The 24,301-nt window shown below is 44.5% G+C and overlaps 2 protein-coding genes across 2 annotated transcripts in view; one reads left to right on the top strand and one right to left on the bottom strand.

Annotated features, from left to right (window-relative positions):
- LIAS (lipoic acid synthetase) overlaps positions 1 to 24,301 on the bottom strand; it is a 196,097-nt gene that overhangs the window by 58,774 nt on the left and 113,022 nt on the right. The window lies entirely within an intron of this gene.
- The window catches only part of UGDH (UDP-glucose 6-dehydrogenase), a 47,565-nt gene continuing 40,277 nt past the window's right edge, over positions 17,014 to 24,301 (top strand). The window contains exon 1 of the mRNA XM_069744581.1: positions 17,014 to 17,311. The gene's annotated coding sequence lies outside the window, so the exon portion shown is untranslated. The remainder of the gene's footprint in view (positions 17,312 to 24,301) is intronic.

The following is a 24,301-nucleotide window of genomic DNA, read 5'->3' on the forward strand; positions in this document are numbered from 1 at the left end:
TAGATACATTTTCGCTGCATGCTCCATTATCTTCCGGCGATCAGGCTTGTTATTATTGGGATTGCAAAAGCTAAAAGAGGACCGATAAACCCGCCGGCCTGTTTTAGTAGTCGCTTCTTTTTCTTTATGGGCTGAGATCTGTCGCTCAGTGTTCTTATAGCTTTACGCCACTTCTTTAATATACCTTTTTGGCGCTCTTTCAGCGGAATCCTGCCTTTTAAGATATTTAAAGCAATCTCGCCTATGGCTGTAATTAAATCATTGCTTGCATCGCGCAAAATAGACTTTCTGACAGCGGGGGTTGCTTTCACTAGGGTTTTTAAGAGAGCCCAGTTACGCCGGAGCCTCTCAGACATCTTTACATCACAACGCCCACAGCGTAGAATTCAATCTGACAGGTGCCCCGCCCCTATCAAAGTGTATCAAAATGTGTAACCCCTCCCCTCCCCTTGTCTGACGGCTGGTATCCAGCTGTCCCTCCTTGTTTGATTTCCCCTTTTGATATAGTTTAATATAGTTTAATTTGTTGTAGTTTTGATATTATTCCCGTATTTTGTGGAATAACACATGTTTATAATTATAGCCTAGTCGTGTATTTATTTTACACGTGGTTTATAACACCTTTCTCATTTGTTTTATAATAGATTTTATACGTAGCCCCGAGTTTGATTCTGTAAGCTTTTGTTTTATTCACAGTGTATTCATATAGTGGAGAACTTAAAGCTGTTTATATGTGTCTCTACTGAACACTATGGTGAACATTAACTAAATGTTTATTTTCACAAACAGAGAATCTGCTGTGGGTATTTGCAGTGTATTCATATAGTGGAGAACTTAAAGCTGTCTATTTGTTTTTGTAAATGGTGAACACTAACTAAATGGTGAACATTACCTAAATGTTTAGGTTAACTGCGGTTCAGAGGTTTATAACACCTAGGTCAATTGTTGTTGTATTTGCGTACCCAATAAATGTTTATTTTCACAAGCAGAAGAGGCAGCTTTTCTGTTTGTACATGTATTGTACCTGAAGGTTATTGCGGGTCATGTGCCCAGGCATTGGTTTTTTATAACGCCGAATGTTTGATATTTGCTTTCTCTTTTTTGTGTCCCGAAGATGGCATCTGAGAAGTTATTTAGCTGTTATCTGTGGGGCATTGTAAGCTGTGTTTATTCACAGTGTAGCAGATTTTCTCCTTGTGGCTGCCTTATATACACAAACAGAAGAGTTACTGGACAACTTATTTCTGATATATATATATAATATGCACCAATGTTACAACACAAGCTATAATATGACCCAATGTTACAACACAAGTAAGAAGCGGCGTGTTTTATACGAATAAAAACCAAAGACACGATATTGTAAAAAATTTAAAAAGATTTATTTCTCACAATAAAACAACAGCTCAAATTTTAAGTTAGCTAACAGCATGATGCTGGCAAATGCATCTTTGCGGTATCTGATAACGACACGATGAACAAAGGACTGCGCCTGAAAATCTTGATGTCACAAAATCTGATACGGTGCGATCATTATTCTGCATGTCAGACGTAAAATTTTGTAAAATCTTCTTAAATGGAAAGCCTCGCGCTAAATGGTATAATACATATATGCAATAATGACCGCATACACGGCTATACAAATCTTGAATTTGTGCGCTCTGATAACAATAAGAATAACAATTCTTGTTCAGGAATGTCACAAAAGCGCGTGGAAAGATAATATTATCCGCACGGAAGCCGTAACTGTCAAAAAATATGCCCGTCTTATCGTCGCAGAGTACGATTAATATCCAGTGGCGACCAGCTTGATTCGCCGGGTCTGTATTCACAATATATGCCGCGGGTCTCTGAGTCACTCTTTCTTCCGGAAGCAAATCACACGGAAACACACCGGCGAATATGCGGTCTGTATAATTATCGGACCGCGCTACAACTGTAAGCTGCAGACTGTCCATCGTTGCTTAATTAAAATCGTACAAGATCTCTCGCCTGTTATTAATTTCCAGAATGGTGTGGTTGACTGCAAAGACAATCATATTTATCGTGTGGGGTGTCGCTATCGCAAAGCGGACTTCAGCACGCAGATTACCTGTTTTAATGAGCGAGAAATGGCCTCCAGGCTCTTGATCAGGCGATAAATCAAAAGCAAATAGCGTGAAGCCAGCCATAAATTCTTCACGATCTATCGCCATGGCACAATCAGCCTTTTGCTTGCCCGATATATGGGCAAGCGCCATATATTCTCTGATGGCTAAATCAGCATTAAAATTAGGATTATAAGGCCTCGCGGGTATCTGCTGACCATCCAGATATAATGCCGCGTGGTTGACGTGGTAGTGGTGAAAGTCCAACGGGTTTTTTGTATAAGAACCGCTGAAGCCCTCATTATCTACAAACCCCAATATAACAGTTTTTGGTATCTGTCCTAGGAAGAGGTTCTCGTGGTTCGTGATCCGTGTCCCTGCGGCGATGCTGTACACTTTCAGGCATGTTCGGTCAACAGCGTACTTGGCTGTAGCGGCTAGGAGGGCCTGGCTGTGGCCGATTCGGACAGCCGGTGATACCTGCACTCTTTTCACATAGAGAGCCGCCTGCGAGATTTGTACCTTCAGCGGCTCGGCTTCTGCGGACATGAGGCACAAAGTATCCTTATTTCTTGACAGCTTAACCTTAAGGTCAAGGCCGTTCAATATTAACTTTGGCTGGTTAAATATATCCCCAAAAATGGGTCCCAAAAGGTCGATGGGTTTTGAGCGAGAGGCGGCACTGGCTCTTTTGATAAATCCCGCATTTGCACCATCCAGGCGCCTGTCATTATGATGCCCCGCAGTGTCTTTATAGAACAAACCGGCTGTAAATTGTGATGCCAGCGTCTGTGAACTGTAATTTAAAAGGGTCTCTATGTACGCTCTATAGCTGTAGAGATTGTCCGATTGTGAGATAAGTCGGTCTCCCAGAGTAATATCGACCTGGTTAAAAAGAGTGGCTAGAGGGTAGTTTATGAGCGCCACACGCGCACCATCGGCGATGGCCGTATTATCCTGCTTCACGATGCGACAGCTTATGTACAGCAGCGTGTTGTTCAGATCATAATAATAATCACCGCTACCAGATATGTAAAACTCCAACGGTCCATTGTCTGACAGAGCAGCAACCGGCTGTACTTCTACAAATAGAGATTTCTCGATACTTGTTTGAGTTGGTGGTACGGCAAAAATATCCAGTTCAGATTTTGCGCACTCTACAGAAGCGTCATGCAGGAAAGCCATGGTAACTGATTAGAAGATGTCGTCCGCAGAGCGTCTTACTCGTTTCTGACGGGGCCGTCTCTTGGATGTAGTTCTATTCATGAGCATCGGCGGTAAAGGAGGGCAAACGCGCCGCTTTCTTTTTTTGGCTTTTTTAGCGACATAGATTATCCCAGATCCGTCTTGCTGGGTTGGTGTATTTATCCTTTTCATAAGGGCCGTCGATGCTGATGTCACGGCATCTGCAGCGATGTTCCGGGCAGCCGTCCGAACGTGTGGTTTTACTAATTCTAAGCCTTTTCTGAAAAGCGGCACGGCGCGACGAAATAAGCCTTTAAATAGTCCTGCCAGTCCAGAGCCATACATGTACTCGCTCCCGCGGAACCCCTCTAGTCCGTCCCCCGACTGGGCAGTATAGTAGCGGGCATAAACAGCAGGATCTCCATACACCCTTTGAGACAACATTTTATCGTGTCAATGCTGGCGAGGTCTAAAATGTAATCGCACTATACACTTGCCGTATCTGAATTTAACCGGCGTGCCCTGGTCCGACATGACTGTAATGTTTATGGAGTCAAAGTGTTGGTTGCACAGCGGTATGTAATCGGGCCGTGAGTAGCGCACCGTGACAATATCATTATCATCGCCGCTAACTTCTACGGTTCGTAGCAGTTGAATGTAACTGTCACCTACAAGTTGATGTTGAATTATATCAGTGTATACAAAAAGCGAATAAAAACCAGCCTTTGAATCGGGGTAAAAGCGGCGATTCCACGGCATTAAAGCAACGGGGGAGTCATCGACGGTCTGCAGTCCGAAAATAAATTTTAGCTTAGTACCCAGAGCAAACTGTATAGGGGATGGGTCGGTCAGGATCACCTCGCGGCGTAGTTCATCATACCGTATTCTGTAGGCAGGCGTAGATAAATACAGCGCTTCTATTCGGGCATTGACCGTGCCAACTAGCTTAGGAATGGACGAGTAAAATCCTGATTTTATGTGATACTGTACTAACGGTTCGCCGTGTTTAGCCGCGTAGAAGCTCCCTTCAAAAGCATCAAACGTGTTCCACGTATGGGGGTACTGTATTTCCGTTAACGCCACCTCATAATCTGCCGAAAGATGAACGGCCCGCGCTAACTTGGTATTGTACTCAGATATTGTGTTTTCAGGGTAGATTTTAATTGACGAATTACTGGGTAATGTCACGAAAAATGAGCCCGCTTCCATGGTTATATATCTGTCAACTCCGAGGCCGGGATCCAACTATTGAATTTTTCGGGGTAGCCCAGCCATTTGACAAAGCAGTGACTCACACCCCTGACACGTTTTTTTCTCAAAATTTTTTCTACTCTGTAGACACGATCCTCATCCATAGGTATTTTTTGCAGCTCTTCCTTATAAAATGACCCCTCTACAGGCTCCCCGGCTAAATCACTGATTTTATAAAGGGGTTTATGAAATTTATTGGAGACGGCGGTAATTAAAAAAATCTCTTCGCTGTATGTCTTCTCATAGCCCTTACAGAAGGGCGATTTATAGCGCGATATTCTCACATGAGAGCCAACCGTTAAAGACAGTTTAATCGGTTTATTAGTAATAGTAGAACTGTAAATATTGCGCCAGATTTGCATCACGTTTCTCTCTGACACAGACGCGGGACTACAGCGGATCGTTGAGTGGTACGTATGGTTGTAGCTATGTAGTAAATCCGGTAAAATATCAATATACCTAAAGGTATTATGATGCGTAAGATAGCGCCACATACGGGTTTTTAATGTGCGATTAAATCGCTCGACCATAGCGGCTTTTACATCATTGTTTGTAAAAAAGTGATGAATATTGTGCGTATTACATAGTTGCTTGAGTGATGAATTTATAAATTCTTTGCCGCGATCCGTCTGCAGTTTCTTCGGTATGCGCTTATCATTTTGAAATATTAATTCGAACGATCTGGCGACACTAGCGCCTGTCTTGTTTGTCAAGGCCACGCACCATGCGTATCTCGATAGAACATCAATCACCGTCAGGATGTATTTGACATTATCATTTTCCCTTGAATAGTCAATTAAACTTACGAGATCCGCCTGCCACTGCGCATCAATGGCCGAGACGTAAATTTTATTTGTCAAAAAGCGTTTTCTAGCATCAAGAGCCTGGAGGCCATTTCTCGCTCATTAAAACAGGTAATCTGCGTGCTGAAGTCCGCTTTGCGATAGCGACACCCCACACGATAAATATGATTGTCTTTGCAGTCAACCACACCATTCTGGAAATTAATAACAGGCGAGAGATCTTGTACGATTTTAATTAAGCAACGATGGACAGTCTGCAGCTTACAGTTGTAGCGCGGTCCGATAATTATACAGACCGCATATTCGCCGGTGTGTTTCCGTGTGATTTGCTTCCGGAAGAAAGAGTGACTCAGAGACCCGCGGCATATATTGTGAATACAGACCCGGCGAATCAAGCTGGTCGCCACTGGATATTAATCGTACTCTGCGACGATAAGACGGGCATATTTTTTGACAGTTACGGCTTCCGTGCGGATAATATTATCTTTCCACGCGCTTTTGTGACATTCCTGAACAAGAATTGTTATTCTTATTGTTATCAGAGCGCACAAATTCAAGATTTGTATAGCCGTGTATGCGGTCATTATTGCATATATGTATTATACCATTTAGCGCGAGGCTTTCCATTTAAGAAGATTTTACAAAATTTTACGTCTGACATGCAGAATAATGATCGCACCGTATCAGATTTTGTGACATCAAGATTTTCAGGCGCAGTCCTTTGTTCATCGTGTCGTTATCAGATACCGCAAAGATGCATTTGCCAGCATCATGCTGTTAGCTAACTTAAAATTTGAGCTGTTGTTTTATTGTGAGAAATAAATCTTTTTAAATTTTTTACAATATCGTGTCTTTGGTTTTTATTCGTATAAAACACGCCGCTTCTTACTTGTGTTGTAACATTGGGTCATATTATAGCTTGTGTTGTAACATTGGTGCATATTATATATATATATCAGAAATAAGTTGTCCAGTAACTCTTCTGTTTGTGTATATAAGGCAGCCACAAGGAGAAAATCTGCTACACTGTGAATAAACACAGCTTACAATGCCCCACAGATAACAGCTAAATAACTTCTCAGATGCCATCTTCGGGACACAAAAAAGAGAAAGCAAATATCAAACATTCGGCGTTATAAAAAACCAATGCCTGGGCACATGACCCGCAATAACCTTCAGGTACAATACATGTACAAACAGAAAAGCTGCCTCTTCTGCTTGTGAAAATAAACATTTATTGGGTACGCAAATACAACAACAATTGACCTAGGTGTTATAAACCTCTGAACCGCAGTTAACCTAAACATTTAGGTAATGTTCACCATTTAGTTAGTGTTCACCATTTACAAAAACAAATAGACAGCTTTAAGTTCTCCACTATATGAATACACTGCAAATACCCACAGCAGATTCTCTGTTTGTGAAAATAAACATTTAGTTAATGTTCACCATAGTGTTCAGTAGAGACACATATAAACAGCTTTAAGTTCTCCACTATATGAATACACTGTGAATAAAACAAAAGCTTACAGAATCAAACTCGGGGCTACGTATAAAATCTATTATAAAACAAATGAGAAAGGTGTTATAAACCACGTGTAAAATAAATACACGACTAGGCTATAATTATAAACATGTGTTATTCCACAAAATACGGGAATAATATCAAAACTACAACAAATTAAACTATATTAAACTATATCAAAAGGGGAAATCAAACAAGGAGGGACAGCTGGATACCAGCCGTCAGACAAGGGGAGGGGAGGGGTTACACATTTTGATACACTTTGATAGGGGCGGGGCACCTGTCAGATTGAATTCTACGCTGTGGGCGTTGTGATGTAAAGATGTCTGAGAGGCTCCGGCGTAACTGGGCTCTCTTAAAAACCCTAGTGAAAGCAACCCCCGCTGTCAGAAAGTCTATTTTGCGCGATGCAAGCAATGATTTAATTACAGCCATAGGCGAGATTGCTTTAAATATCTTAAAAGGCAGGATTCCGCTGAAAGAGCGCCAAAAAGGTATATTAAAGAAGTGGCGTAAAGCTATAAGAACACTGAGCGACAGATCTCAGCCCATAAAGAAAAAGAAGCGACTACTAAAACAGGCCGGCGGGTTTATCGGTCCTCTTTTAGCTTTTGCAATCCCAATAATAACAAGCCTGATCGCCGGAAGATAATGGAGCATGCAGCGAAAATGTATCTAGTCCCCAAACAGGAGCTAGACAAACTAAGACCCGGTACTACAGATAACATACGCGACAGTGTTATTCGGCGCCTTGATGGTGAGATTAGCGACATTTTACAGAGTCGTGACATTCCCGATGATGTGAAAATTAAAATGTATAGCGCTGTGCTACAACGCTACTTGGTACATACGAGGCACAGCTCAAAAGAAGTAACGGCTTTAAATCTCGTTAGCCCTCCTGATCCTGGTCAGCAGCAATTGCCAAATACCGACTCTGATAAAAATCATGAGATCGCTGAAATTGTCGGACATATAAACCAAAGATATAAAAAGAATGCTGAATTTTTACTAAACAGGCTGCTGCAGAATAAAAATGTCACAGCATGGAATAATAATGCTGAATTTATTTTCAAAGGATCCGTAATACCAGGGTCTAACTTACTGGATTTGGTACGTAGTACAACGCAGAGCCATGCTCTGAACAGTAGAAATTTACCGCCGGGTTGGGATTCATTTATGCAGGCTATGGCCGAGCTAAATATGCCGTCTACAGTTGTGGGTAACCCCGCTACTAGGAAGCTTTTAGATGAATTAAAAATTACCAACAGTGAGACACGCTCTGTATCTACTCCGCTGAAGTTAGCGGCGGCCCCCCGTACAATTCAATCTTTACATTCCCCGTCATTAGGTACCACACGCGGAACTTTGCTACCTAAAAAAAGGTCTCTACCGATGCTACAAACCATGTGGCTCACGATGTAAAGAATGTACTGGATAAATGCTGTACACGCCTTGTAACGCTATATTAATTATTTTGTAAGAAGTGTAATTGTTCATTGTACTATTTAATGTTTTTTACTTTTTATATTCTGTAAGAATTTTTTATAGTGTTGAAATGTCTTTGAGATGCTGTTTTATTGTGAGAAATAATTTTTTTTTACATTTTTACAATATCGTGTCTTTGGTTTTTATTCGTATAAAACACGCCGCTTCTTACTTGTGTTGTAACATTGGGTCATATTATAGCTTGTGTTGTAACATTGGTGCATATTATATATATATATATATATATATATATATATATATATATATCAGAAATAAGTTGTCCAGTAACTCTTCTGTTTGTGTATATAAGGCAGCCACAAGGAGAAAATCTGCTACACTGTGAATAAACACAGCTTACAATGCCCCACAGATAACAGCTAAATAACTTCTCAGATGCCATCTTCGGGACACAAAAAAGAGAAAGCAAATATCAAACATTCGGCGTTATAAAAAACCAATGCCTGGGCACATGACCCGCAATAACCTTCAGGTACAATACATGTACAAACAGAAAAGCTGCCTCTTCTGCTTGTGAAAATAAACATTTATTGGGTACGCAAATACAACAACAATTGACCTAGGTGTTATAAACCTCTGAACCGCAGTTAACCTAAACATTTAGGTAATGTTCACCATTTAGTTAGTGTTCACCATTTACAAAAACAAATAGACAGCTTTAAGTTCTCCACTATATGAATACACTGCAAATACCCACAGCAGATTCTCTGTTTGTGAAAATAAACATTTAGTTAATGTTCACCATAGTGTTCAGTAGAGACACATATAAACAGCTTTAAGTTCTCCACTATATGAATACACTGTGAATAAAACAAAAGCTTACAGAATCAAACTCGGGGCTACGTATAAAATCTATTATAAAACAAATGAGAAAGGTGTTATAAACCACGTGTAAAATAAATACACGACTAGGCTATAATTATAAACATGTGTTATTCCACAAAATACGGGAATAATATCAAAACTACAACAAATTAAACTATATTAAACTATATCAAAAGGGGAAATCAAACAAGGAGGGACAGCTGGATACCAGCCGTCAGACAAGGGGAGGGGAGGGGTTACACATTTTGATACACTTTGATAGGGGCGGGGCACCTGTCAGATTGAGTTTGACGGATCATGGCTATTATACACTACTGAGATTGTTTTTTCGTGACATATTGGGCTTCATGTTAGTGGTTTATTTAGGTCAATAAATTCTGCATTTATTTGTGATAAAAACGGAAATTTGGCGAAAATTTTGAAAATTTCGCAATTTTCACATTTTGAATTTTTATTCTGTTAAACCAGAGAGATATGTGACACAAAATAGTTAATAAATAACATTTCCCACATGTTTACTTTACATACTTTACATCAGCACAATTTTGTAAACAAAATTTTTTTTTGTTAGGAAGTTATAAGGGTTAAAATTTGACCAGCGATTTGTCATTTTTACAACGAAATTTACAAAACCATTTTTTTTAGGGACCACCTCACATTTGAAGTCAGTTTGAGGGGTCTATATGGCTGAAAATACCCAAAAGTGACACCATTCTAAAAACTGCACCCCTCAAGGTACTCAAAACCACATTCAAGAAGTTTATTAACCCTTCAGGTGCTTCACAGCAGCAGAAGCAACATGGAAGGAAAAAATGAACATTTAACTTTTTAGTCACAAAAATTATCTTTTAGCAACAATTTTTTTATTTTCCCAATGGTAAAAGGAGAAACTGAACCACAAAAGTTGTTGTCCAATTTGTCCTGAGTACGCTGATACCTCATATGTGGGGGTAAACCACTGTTTGGGCGCACGGCAGGGCTTGGAAGGGAAGGAGCGCCATTTGACTTTTTGAATCAAAAATTGGCTCCACTCTTTAGCGGACACCATGTCCCGTTTGGAGAGCCCCCGTGTGCCTAAAAATTGGAGCTCCCCCACAAGTGACCCCATTTTGGAAACTAGACGCCCTAAGGAACTTATCTAGATGCATAGTGAGCACTTTGAACCCCCAGGTGCTTCACAAATTGATCCGTAAAAATGAAAAAGTACTTTTTTTTCACAAAAAAATTCTTTTAGCCTCAATTTTTTCATTTTCACATGGGCAACAGGATAAAATGGATCCTAAAATGTGTTGGGCAATTTCTCCTGAGTACACCAATACCTCACATGTGGGGGTAAACCACTGTTTGGGCACATGGTAAGGCTCGGAAGGGAAGGAGCGCCATTTGACTTTTTGAATGAAAAATTATTTCCATCGTTAGCGGACACCATGTCGCGTTTGGATAGCTCCTGTGTGCCTAAACATTGGCGCTCCCCCACAAGTGACCCCATTTTGGAAACTAGACCCCCCAAGGAACTTATTTAGATGCCTAGTGAGCACTTTAAACCCTCAGGTGCTTCACAAATTGATCTGTAAAAATGAAAAAGTACTTTTTTTTCACAAAAAAATTCTTTTCGCCTCAATTTTTTCATTTTCACATGGGCAGTAGGATAAAATGGATCATAAAATTTGTTGGGCAATTTCTCCCGAGTACGTCGATACCTCACATGTGGGGGTAAACCACTGTTTGGGCACTCGGCAGGGCTCGGAAGGGAAGGCGCGCCATTTGACTTTTTGAATGGAAAATTAGCTCCAATTGTTAGCGGACACCATGTCGTGTTTGGAGAGCCCCTGTGTGCCTAAACATTGGAGCTCCCCCACAAGTGACCCCATTTTGGAAACTAGACCCCCCAAGGAACTTATCTAGATGCATATTGAGCACTTGAAACCCCCAGGTGCTTCACAGAAGTTTATAACGCAGAGCCATGAAAATAAAAAATAATTTTTCTTTCCTCAAAAATGATTTTTTAGCCTGGAATTTCCTATTTTGCCAAGGATAATAGGAGAAATTGGACCCCAAATATTGTTGTCAAGTTTGTCCTGAGTACGCTGATACCCCATATGTGGGGATAAACCACTGTTTGGGCGCACGGCAGGGCTCGGAAGGGATGGCACGCCATTTGGCTTTTTAAATGGAAAATTAGCTCCAATCATTAGCGGACACCATATCACGTTTGGAGAGCCCCTGTGTGCCTAAACATTGGAGATCCCCCAGAAATGACACCATTTTGGAAACTAGACCCCCAAAGGAACTAATCTAGATGTGTGGTGAGGACTTTGAACCCCCAAGTGCTTCACAAAAGTTTATAACGCAGAGCCATGAAAATTAAAAAAAAAAAATATTTTCTCAAAAATGATCTTTTAGCCTGCAATTTTTTATTTTCCCAAGGGTAACAGGAGAAATTTGACCCCTAAAGTTGTTGTCCAGTTTCTCCTGAGTACGCTGATACCCCATATGTGGGGGTAAATCACTGTTTGGGCACATGCCGGGGCTCGGAAGTGAAGTAGTGACGTTTTGAAATGCAGACTTTGATGGACTGCTCTGTGGGCGTCACGTTGCGTTTGCAGAGCCCCTGATGTGGCTTAACAGTAGAAACCCCCCACAAGTGACCCCATTTTGGAAACTAGACCCCCAAAGGAACTTATCTAGATGTGTGGTGAGCACTTTGAACCCCCAAGTGCTTCATAGAAGTTTATAATGCAGAGCCGTGAAAATAATAAATACGTTTTCTTTCCTCAAAAATAATTATTTAGCCCAGAATTTTTTATTTTCCCAAGGGTTACAGAAGAAATTGGACCCCAAAAGTTGTTGTCCAGTTTCTCCTGAGTACGCTGATACCCCATATGTGGGGGTAAACCACTGTTTGGGCACATGCCGAGGCTTGGAAGTGAAGTAGTGACGTTTTGAAATGCAGACTTTGATGGAATGCTCTGTGGGCGTCACGTTGCGTTTGCAGAGCCCCTGATGTGCCTAAACAGTAGAAACCCCCCACAAGTGACCCCATTTTGGAAACTAGACCCCGAAAGGAACTTATCTAGATGTGTGGTGAGCACTTTGAACCCCCAAGCGCTTCATAGAAGTTTATAATGCAGAGCCGTGAAAATAATAAATACGTTTTCTTTCCTCAAAAATAATTATTTAGCCCAGAATTTTTTAATTTTCCCAAGGATAACAGGAGAAATTTGACCCCAATATTTGTTGTCCAGTTTCTCCTGAGTACGGTGATACCCCATATGTGGGGGTAAACCACTGTTTGGGCACACGTCGGGGCTCAGAAGGGAAGTAGTGACTTTTGAAATGCAGACTTTGATGGAATGGTCTGCGGGTGTCACGTTGCGTTTGCAGAGCCCCTGGTGTGCCTAAACAGTAGAAACCCCCACAAGTGACCCCATTTTAGAAACTAGACCCCCCAAGGAACTTATCTAGATATGTGGTGAGCACTTTGAATCCCCAAGTGCTTCACAGACGTTTACAACGCAGAGCCGTGAAAATAAAAAATCATTTTTCTTTCCTCAAAAATTATGTTTTAGCAAGCATTTTTTTAGATTCACAAGGGTAACAGGAGAAATTGGACCCCAGTAATTGTTGCGCAGTTTGTCCTGAGTATGCTGGTACCCCATATGTGGGGGTAAACCACTGTTTGGGCACACGTCAGGGCTCGGAAGTGAGGGAGCACCATTTGACTTTTTGAATACGAGATTGGCTGGAATCAATGGTGGCGCCATGTTGCGTTTGGAGACCCCTGATGTGCCTAAACAGTGGTAACCCCTCAATTCTACCTCCAACACTAACCCCAACACACCCCTAACCCTAATCCCAACTGTAGCCATAATCCTAATCACACCCCTAACCACAACCCTAATTCCAACCCTAACCCTAAGGCTATGTGCCCACGTTGCGGATTCGTGTGAGATATTTCCGCACCATTTTTGAAAAATCCGCGGGTAAAAGGCACTGCGTTTTACCTGCGGATTTTCCGCGGATTTCCAGTGTTTTTTGTGCGGATTTCACCTGCGGATTCCTATTGAGGAACAGGTGTAAAACGCTGCGGAATCCGCACAAAGAATTGACATGCTGCGGAAAATACAACGCAGCGTTTCCGCTCGGTATTTTCCGCACCATGGGCACAGCGGATTTGGTTTTTCATATGTTTACATGGTACTGTAAACCTGATGGAACACTGCTGCGAATCCGCAGCGGCCAATCCGCAGTGTGGGCACATAGCCTAATTCTAAAGGTATGTGCACACGCTGCGGAAAACGCTGCGGATCCGCAGCAGTTTCCCATGAGTTTACAGTTCAATGTAAACCTACGGGAAACAAAAATCGCTGTACACATGCTGCGGAAAAACTGCACGGAAACGCAGCGGTTTACATTTCGCAGCATGTCACTTCTTTGTGCGGATTCCGCAGCGGTTTTACAACTGCTCCAATAGAAAATCGCAGTTGTAAAACCGCAGTGAAATGCGCAGAAAAAAACGCGGTAAATCCGCAGCGGTTTAGCACTGCGGATTTATCAAATCCGCAGCGGAAAAATCCGCAGAGAACCAGAATACGTGTGCACATACCGAAACCCTAACCCTACCCCTAACCCTAACCCTACCCCTAACCCTAACCCTACCCCTAACCCTAGCCCTAACCCTAGCCCTAACCCTAACCCTAACCCTAACCCTACCCCTAACCCTACCCCTACCCCTAACCCTACCCCTACCCCTAACCCTACCCCTAACCCTACCCCTATTCTAACATTAGTGGAAAAAAAAAATTTCTTTATTTTTTTATTGTCCCTACCTATGGAGGTGACAAAGGGGGGGGGGGGGGTCATTTATTATTTTTTTTATTTTGATCACTGAGATATAATCTATCTCAGTGATCAAAATGCACTTTGGAACGAATCTGCCGGCCGGCAGATTCGGCGAGCGCACTGCGCATGCGCCCGCCATTTTGGAAGATGGCGGCGCCCAGGGAGAAGACGGACGGGACCCCGGCTGGATCGGTAAGTATGATGGGGTGGGGGGAGACCACGGGGGGGGGGATCGGAGCACGGGGGGGGGGAATCGGAGCGCGGGAGGGGAGGAACAGAGCACGGGGGGCGTGGAACGGAGCACGGGGGGGCTGGAATGGAGCACGGGGGGGTGGAACGGAGCACCGGGGGGGTGGATCGGAGTGCAGGGGGGGTGATTGGAGCACGGGGGGGTGATTGGAGCATGGGGGGAGCGGACAAGAGCACGGGGGGGAGCGGAGCACTGGACGGAGGGGAGCCGGAGCAGTGTACCGGCCAGATCGGGGGGCTGGGGGGGCGATCGGTGGGGTGGGGTGGGGGCACATTAGTATTTCCAGCCATGGCCGATGATATTTCAGCATCGGCCATGGCTGGATTGTAATATTTCACCAGTTATAATAGGTGAAATATTACAAATTGCTCTGATTGGCAGTTTCACTTTCAACAGCCAATCAGAGTGATCGTAGCCACGAGGGGGTGAAGCCACCCCCCCTGGGCTAAACTACCACTCCCCCTGTCCCTGCAGATCGGGTGAAATGGGAGTTAACCCTTTCACCGGATCTGCAGGGACGCGATCTTTCCATGACGCCGCATAGGCGTCATGGGTCGGATTGGCACCGACTTTCATGACGCCTACGTGGCGTCATGGGTCGGGAAGGGGTTAATGAAGGTTAGATCATCTACATTTTGGGTAGCCAGACGAGTCCTTTTTTCTGTTAGTATTGAACCTGCAGCACTGAATACTCTTTCTGATAGGACACTAGCTGCCGGGCAAGCAAGCTCCTGCAATGCATATTCTGCCAATTCTGGCCAGGTGTCTAATTTTGATGACCAGTAATCAAATGGGAATGACGGCTGAGGGAGAACATCGATAAGGGATGAAAAATAGTTTGTAACCATACTGGACAAATGTTGTCTCCTGTCACTTTGAATTGATGCTGCAGTACCTGTCCTGTCTGCGGTCATAGCAAAATCACTCCACAACCTGGTCAGAAAACCCCTCTGGCCAACGCCACTTCTGATTTCTGCCCCTCTAACTCCTCTGGTCTGCTGGCCCCTGCAGCTCGTGTGAGAACGATCACGGGCGCTGTGTGCAGGGAATGCCAGAAGCAAACGGTCAACAAGAGTTGATTGTTTGGTTGCTAATATTAGTTCCAAGTTCTCATGTGGCATTATATTTTGCAATTTGCCTTTATAGCGAGGATCAAGGAGGCAGGCCAACCAGTAATCGTCATCATTCATCATTTTAGTTATGCGTGTGTCCCTTTTGAGGATACGTAAGGCATAATCCGCCATGTGGGCCAAAGTTCCAGTTCTCAAATCTGCGGTTGTGCTTGGTTGAGGGGCAGTTTCAGGCAAATCCACGTCACTTGTGTCCCTCAAAAAACCAGAACCCGGCCTTGCCGCGCCACCAATTTCCAGTGGCCCCGGAAAAGCTTCCTCATTAAAAATATAATCATCCCCATCATGCTCCTCGTCCTCCTCCTCCTCTTCGCCCGCTACCTCGTCCTGTACACTGCCCTGGCCAGACAATGGCTGACTGTCATCAAGGCTTTCCTCTTCCTCAGCTGCAGACGCCTGATCCTTTATGTGCGTCAAACTTTGCATCAGCAGACGCATTAGGGGGATGCTCATGCTTATTATGGCGTTGTCTGCACTAACCAGCCGTGTGCATTCCTCAAAACACTGAAGGACTTGACACATGTCTTGAATCTTCGACCACTGCACACCTGACAACTCCATGTCTGCCATCCTACTGCCTGCCCGTGTATGTGTATCCTCCCACAAAAACATAACAGCCCGCCTCTGTTCACACAGTTTCTGAAGCATGTGCAGTGTTGAGTTCCACCTTGTTGCAACGTCTATGATTAGGCGATGCTGGGGAAGGTTCAAAGAACGCTGATAGGTCTGCATACGGCTGGAGTGTACGGGCGAACGGCGGATATGTGAGCAAAGTCCACGCACTTTGAGGAGCAGGTCGGATAACCCCGGATAACTTTTCAGGAAGCACTGCACCACCAGGTTTAAGGTGTGAGCCAGGCAAGGAATGTGTTTCAGTTGGGAAAGGGAGATGGCAGCCATGAAATTCCTTCCGTTATCACTCACTACCTTGCCTGCCTCAAGATCTACAGTGCCCAGCCACGACTGCGTTTCTTTCTGCAAGAACTCGGACAGAACTTCCGCGGTGTGTCTGTTGTCGCCCAAACACTTCATAGCCAATACAGCCTGCTGACGTTTGCCAGTAGCTGCCCCATAATGGGAGACCTGGTGTGCAACAGTGGCAGCTGCGGATGGAGTGGTTGTGCGACTGCGGTCTGTGGACGAGCTCTCGCTTCTGCAGGAGGACGAAGAGGAGGAGGAGGGGGTGCGAACGGCTACAGCCAATTGTTTCCTAGACCGTGGGCTAGGCAGAACTGTCCCAAACTTGCTGTCCCCTGTGGACCCTGCATCCACCACATTTACCCAGTGTGCCGCAGTGGCGTAGGAAGGGGGGTGCGGGGGGGGGCGGGCCGCCCCGGGCGGCACAATGCAGGGGCGGCACAATGCGGGGGGTGGGCCGGCGGTGGCTGAAGAAGAAGATGAGAGAGAGAGCGCTATACCATTTGCTGGTGGGGCGGCGGCAGCCATCTTACGGAGGCCGCGCGTGCGCAGATGATGGTAGTGCTTCCCGGGGCTTCAGGAAAATGGCCGCGGGATGCAGCTGGAGATCGCGGCGGCCATTTTCTTGAAGCCGTGTGCCCGTGTGTTCGCATCTTATTATTACCCGCCGGCCCTAACTTTCACTTTAACTTTCACTTTCACATCTCCTGAGGCGGCTGCCACTGCAGCGATTCCAGGAAGGCTAACGCTGGGGATCTCTGACTGGCTGCACAGCAGCAGCAGCTACAGTAACAGATCACATCACATCGGATTCGAATCGGATCAGAAGATTCATTCAGTCAGATCATCAGAGGCAGACTCGCTGCGCTGGGGTCCTGGGGATCTCTCCATGCACAGCAGCAGCAGGCAGCTACAGATCACATCAGATTCGGATCAGATTCATTCAGAGCAGCAGACTCTCAGGCATGCTGCGCAGCTGCAGTCCCTAACAGGTATTTTTAAGCACAGTTTTTATGTGGAATTTAATATTGGTTTGTGACTTTAGAGAGGACCAGGCATCTAGGGTTTATGTACCACTTCCTTATGGTACTGTCTAAATGTATATTGTATGTTGTGACCAGTGCAACACTAAGGCTACTTTCACACTAGCGTCGGATTCGGCCCGTCGCATTGCATCGGGCCGAGATTCCGACGCTAGCGTTTGATGCGCCGCACAACGGGTGCAGCGGATGCATTTCTCCGACGCATCCGCTGCCCCATTGTGAGGTGCGGGGAGGTGGGGGCGGAGAGTTCTGGCCACGCATGAACAGTCTGAAAAAGCGGTCCGTCGGCAGCAAAAAACGTTACATTTAACGTTTTTTGCTCCCGGCGGTCCGCCACAACACGGCACAACCGTCGCACGACGGTTGCGACGTGTGTCAATACCGTACGTCGCAATGCGTCGCTAATGTTACTCTATGGGGCAAAACCGCATCCTGCAAACAACTTTGCAGGATGCGTTTTTTCCCCTAAACGACGCATTGCGACGTATTAAAAAAAACGCCAGTGTGAAAGTAGCCTTAGGCTGGCTACTTTCACACTGGCGTCGGAATCTCCCCGTCGCAATGCGTCGGGGAGAGATTCCGACGCTAGCGTTTAACGCTTTGCACAACGGAGGCAGCGGATGCATGTCTCCGGCGCATCCGCTGCCCCATTGTAAGGTGCGGGGAGGTGGGGGCGGAGTTCCGTCCGCGCATGGGGGGGGGGGGGCGCCAAACTCGGGAACAGCCCCGGGCGGCAAAAGCTCTAGCTACGCCACTGGTGTGCCGTGATGGACACGTAACGTCCCTGGCCATGCCTACTGGTCCATGCATCTGTTGTCAGGTGCACCTTTGTGCTCACAGATTGCCTGAGTGCATGGACGATGCGCTCTTTAACATGCTGGTGGAGGGCTGGGATGGCTTTTCTGGAAAAAAAAGTGTCGACTGGGTAGCTCGTAGCGTGGTACAGCTTTCAACTAACCGGTAGGGCATCATCTCTAACGAGATTAGTCTAGCTATGTGTGCGTTCAAACCCTGTGTACGCGGATGCGAGGCTAAGTACTTCCTTTTTCTAACCATAGTCTCATGTAGGGTGAGCTGGACTGGAGAGCTGGAGATCGTGGAACTAGCGGGGGTGCCGGTGGACATGGCAGACTGAGAGACGGTGGGAGATGGTATTGTTGCCGCCGGTGCCCTAGATGCAGTGTTTCCTACTACGAAACTGGTGATTCCCTGACCCTGACTGCTTTGGCCTGGCAAAGAAACCTGCACAGATACTGCAGGTGGTGCGGAAAATGGTGGCCCTACACTGCCGGAAGGGATGTTGCGTTGCTGACTAGCTTCATTGGCCGAGGGTGCTACAACCTTAAGGGACGTTTGGTAGTTAGTCCAGGCTTGCAAATGCATGGTGGTTAAATGTCTATGCATGCAACTTGTATTGAGACTTTTCAGATTCTGTCCTCTGCTTAAGGTAGTTGAACATTTTTGACAGATGACTTTGCGCTGATCAATTGGATGTTGTTTAAAAAAATGCCAGACTGCACTCTTTCTAGCATCAGATACCTTTTCAGGCATTGCAGACTGAGCTTTAACCGGATGGCCACGCTGTCCTCCAACAGGTTTTGGCTTTGCCACGCGTTTTGGGCAAGATACGGGCCCGGCAGATGGAACCTGTTGCGATGTTGATGCCTGCTGCGGCCCCTCCTCCTCCGCTTCAGAACTGCTGCCGCCTGCACCCTGTTCCCCCAATGGCTGCCAATCGGGGTCAAGAACTGGGTCATCTATTACCTCTTCTTGTAGCTCGTGTGCAACTTCGTCTGTGTCACCGTGTCGGTCGGTGGTATAGCGTTCGTGATGGGGCAACATAGTCTCATCAGGGTCTGATTCTTGATCATTACCCTGCGAGGGCAATGTTGTGGTCTGAGTCAAAGGACCAGCATAGTAGTCTGGCTGTGGCTGTGCATCAGTGCACTCCATGTCAGATTCAACTTGTAATGGGCATGGACTGTTAACTGCTTCACTTTCTAAGCCAGGGACGGTATGTGTAAAGAGCTCCATGGAGTAACCCGTTGTGTCGCCTGCTGCATTCTTCTCTGTTGTTGTTTTTGCTGAAGAGGACAAGGAAGCGACTTGTCCCTGACCGTGAACATCCACTAACGACGCGCTGCTTTGACATTTACCAGTTTCACGAGAGGAGGCAAAAGAGCTAGAGGCTGAGTCAGCAAGATAAGCCAAAACTTGCTCTTGCTGCTCCGGCTTTAAAAGCGGTTTTCCTACTCCCAGAAAAGGGAGCGTTCGAGGCCTTGTGTAGCCTGACGACGAACCTGGCTCCACAGCTCCAGACTTAGGTGCAATATTTTTTTTCCCACGACCAGCTGATGCTCCACCACTACCACTACCCTCATTACCAGCTGACAATGAACGCCCCCGGCCATGACCTCTTCCACCATACTTCCTCATTGTTTTAAAAACGTAAACAAACTAACGGTATTTGTTGCTGTCACACAAATTACACGGTGAGCTATAACTTCAGTATGATTTAGCTACCCCTTTACAGGTGAGTGATACCACAACGAAAATCAGGCACAATGTTACACACTCTGTTGTCGGTGGCAACAAATGAGAGAGATGCCACACACGCAGGACTGTCACTGAAGCACAAATGTAAATATTAATCTCCCACTGATTTGATTTTTTTTTTTTTTCAGGGAGACTTTAGGAAAAAAAAATAATAGAATAAAATGATTTTTTCAGGAAGAATTTAGAAACCAAATAAAATAAAATGATTTTTTCAGGGAGAATTTAGAAAACAAATAAAACAAAAAAAGGCTTTCTATGGCCCACTGAGTGAGAGATGACGCACACAGGAGTCAGGAGTGGCACACAAGCCCAGAGGCCAATATTTATCTCCCACTGATTGATGTAGTGATTTTTTCAGGTAGATTTTGGAACCCAAATCAAGCTAAAAAAATAATAGGCTTTCTATGGCCCACAATTGGAGAGAGAGAGAGAGATGGCACACCCAGGTGTCAAGACTGGCACACAAGCAGAAAGGGCAATATTAATCTCCCACTGATTTTTTTTTTTTTTTTTTCAGGGAGACTTTAGGAAAAAAAAATAATAGAATAAAATTATTTTTTCAGGAAGAATTTAGAAACCAAATAAAATAAAATGATTTTTTCAGGGAGAATTTAGAAAACAAATAAAACAAAAAAAGGCTTTCTATGGCCCACTGAGTGAGAGATGACGCACACAGGAGTCAGGAGTGGCACACAAGCCCAGAGGCCAATATTTATCTCCCACTGATTGATGTAGTGATTTTTTCAGGTAGATTTTGGAACCCAAATCAAGCTAAAAAAATAATAGGCTTTCTATGGCCCACAATTGGAGAGAGAGAGAGAGAGATGGCACACCCAGGAGTCAAGACTGGCACACAAGCAGAAAGGGCAATATTAATCTCCCACTGATTTTTTTTTTTTTTTTTTTTTCAGGGAGACTTTAGGAAAAAAAAATAATAGAATAAAATGATTTTTTCAGGAAGAATTTAGAAACCAAATAAAATAAAATGATTTTTTCAGGGAGAATTTAGAAAACAAATAAAACAAAAAAAGGCTTTCTATGGCCCACTGAGTGAGAGATGACGCACACAGGAGTCAGGAGTGGCACACAAGCCCAGAGGCCAATATTTATCTCCCACTTTTTTTTTTTTGTTCCAGGGAAAATTTATAAACCCAATAAAAAAAATAATAAATAGGCTTTCTATGGCCCACTATCTGAGAGACAGAGAGAGATGGCACGCTTAGGACTGGCACACAAGCCCAAAGGCCAATATTAATCTCCCTTTTTTTTTAAGGGAGAATTTATAAAACAAAAAAAAAATAAATAAATAGGCTTTCTATGGCCCACTATTTGTGAGAGAGATGGCACGCTCAGGACTGGCACACAAGCCCAGAGGCCAATATTAATCTCCCACTTTTTTTTTTTTTCCAGAGAAAATTTATAAACCCAATAAAAAAAAATAAAAATAAATAGGCTTTCTATGGCCCACTATCTGAGAGAGAGAGATGGCACGCTTAGGACTGGCACACAAGCCCAAAGGCCAATATTTATCTCCCACTGATTGATTTATTGATTTTTTCAGGTAGAATTTAGAACCCAAATAAAGCAAAAAAAAAAAAAAAGGGCTTTCTATGGCCCACTGAGTGAGTGATGATGCACACAGGAGTCAGGAGTGGCACACAAGCCCTGAGGCCAATATTTTTCTCCCACTGATTGATGTAGTGATTTTTTCAGGTACATTTTAGAACCCAAATCAAGCAAAAAAATAAATAGGCTTTCTATGTCCCACTATTTGTGAGAGAGATGGCACGCTCAGGACTGGCACACAAGCCCAGAGGCCAATATTAATCTCCCACTTTTTTTTTTTTGGTTCCAGGGAAAATTTATAAACCCAATAAAAAATAAATAAATAGGCTTTCTATGGCCCACTATCTGAGAGAGAGAGATGGCACGCTTAGGACTGGCACACAAGCCCAAAGGCCAATATTAATCTCCCACTGATTGATTTATTGATTTTTTCAGGTAGAATTTAGAACCCAAATAAAGCAAAAAAAAAAAAAAAAATGGGCTTTCTATGGCCCACCGAGTGAGTGATGATGCACACAGGAGTCAGGAGTGGCACACAAGCCCTGAGGCCAATATTTTTCTCCCACTGATTGATGTAGTGATTTTTTCAGGTAGATTTTAGAACCAAAATCAAGCAAAAAAATAAATAGGCTTTCTATGGCCCACTGAGTGAGAGATGACACAGACAGGGATGGCACTCTAGCAGAAATGCCAATCTTAATCTCCCACAAAAAAAAAAAAAAATCAGGGAGTGTCCTTCAATTACTATCTCCCTGCAGTAATCTTAGCCAGGTATGGCAGGCAGCAATAAGGAGTGGACTGATGCACAAATTAAATAAAAAGTGTGTACAAACAAAAAAGATAGCTGTGCAGAAAGGAAGGAACAAGAGGATTTGTGCTTTGAAAAAAGCAGTTGGTTTGCACAGCGGCGTACACACAGCAATGCAGCTATCAGGGAGCCTTCTAGGGCAGCCCAATGAGCTACAGCGCTGAGGGGGAAAAAAAAAAAATGTAGCTTCCACTGTCCCTGCACACCGAAGGTGGTGTTGGGCAGTGGAAATCGCTACAGCACAAGCGGTTTGGTGGTTAATGGACCCTGCCTAACGCTATCCCTGCTTCTGACGAAGCGGCAGCAACCTCTCCCTAAGCTCAGATCAGCAGCAGTAACATGGCGGTCGGCGGGAACGCCCCTTTATAGCCCCTGTGACGCCGCAGACAGCAAGCCAATCACTGCAATGCCCTTCTCTAAGATGGTGGGGACCAGGACCTATGTCATCACGCTGCCCACACTCTGCGTTTACCTTCATTGGCTGAGAAATGGCGCTTTTCGCGTCATTGAAACGCGACTTTGGCGCGAAAGTCGCGTACCGCATGGCCGACCCCGCACAGGGGTCGGATCGGGTTTCATGAAACCCGACTTTGCCAAAAGTCGGCGACTTTTGAAAATGAACGACCCGTTTCGCTCAACCCTAGTCTTCACTCCCTGCTTTCTGGCCATGTTACTTCCGGCCCATGGCGGCGCACATGTTGGCGTCTACTGATCACCGGTTTCTGTATATAAGGAGGTTTCTCATTATGGTAAGCACTTCCCCTGACGAAGCGGTCCTTGTAACCGCGACACGCGTTGGGATCTCCCGCCTGTCGGTCCTGCTTTCCATTTGGCTGCTTGGTTACTATCCTCATTGTAGGTGATCGTATAGTAACCGTCCACTCACTGTGTTTTTTGGGTTGGGGTTCCGTACGGGATTTTCCTGGCCTTTCACCCCTGCTTACGGATAGCAGGGGGTGTGTTGCATTATCATATGCTACAGTGATCACTGTGTCAGACCCTGAATTTATCTTGGTCTACTAGGGGTACTTACAGGAGTGGGTTGTGTTTTCACTTCCCCTCCCCCCCTTGTTTGGGGGTTACTGGGGTATATGCTCTTTATATTAGGGCGCTCTACCTATTAGTATTCGGTTCCTGACTCATTCTTGCAGTATGTTATTTCATGGTGTTGTTTCATGAGTACCATCAAGCATGTTTTCATGTCTTTTTTTGCAGCAGTTATTCTTCTATGGACTTGATGGGGGGAGTATTTTTTTGTATTGTTTTTAATTGTTTTTAATTATTGTGTTACCAATAAAGTTGTTCCTTTTTGATATCTATTATGGGTGGTATGCAAATATTTGTACAGTGGCTTCTTTTTTCTTTGCTTCAGTGATCAGTCTGTAGTCATTCTATGTGACTGCAGACTTCTGAATTCTCACAGTGCGCTCTGCACGCTGTCAGGATTCTCTCGTGCCGGTGATTTGCATACATTCAGTCACGTGCCGACCAGAGGCGTAGCTAGAGCTTTTGCCGCCCGGGGCTGTTCCCGAGTTTGGCGCCCCCCCCCCCATCCCAATACACACAAAGGTTACCAAAAATGGTTTTCCTGTTTTGTAGAACTTAAACTGGGCCTAATGGTGTCACCCCCACATGCCACACCTGTGACTTAATACCACCACACCATGACCAGGCCACATAGTGACCGAATAATACTACATACAAGGGACAAATACCACCGCACCATTTCCAGACCACATATTACCACCACATAGTGACTGAATACTACAATACTGATCAGTAATAAAAAAAACCCACAATACTATCACCATAAGTGCCAGCATTCACAGTAGATCTGTACTTAGTATGCAGTGTCTGTGTAGAGGTAATACAGAGATCGCTGGTGACATTATACACAGGACCTCTATATAGTATACAGTGTATAGTGTCCGTGTATAGGTAACACTGACTCACCAGTGACGTCTCTAGGTGAAGTCCTTCATCTTTCATCCAGCACAGACCGCCATCAT

The sequence above is a fragment of the Ranitomeya imitator genome, chromosome 1 (genome assembly GCF_032444005.1).
Source record: "Ranitomeya imitator isolate aRanImi1 chromosome 1, aRanImi1.pri, whole genome shotgun sequence".
NCBI classification, from domain to species: Eukaryota; Metazoa; Chordata; class Amphibia; order Anura; family Dendrobatidae; genus Ranitomeya; species Ranitomeya imitator.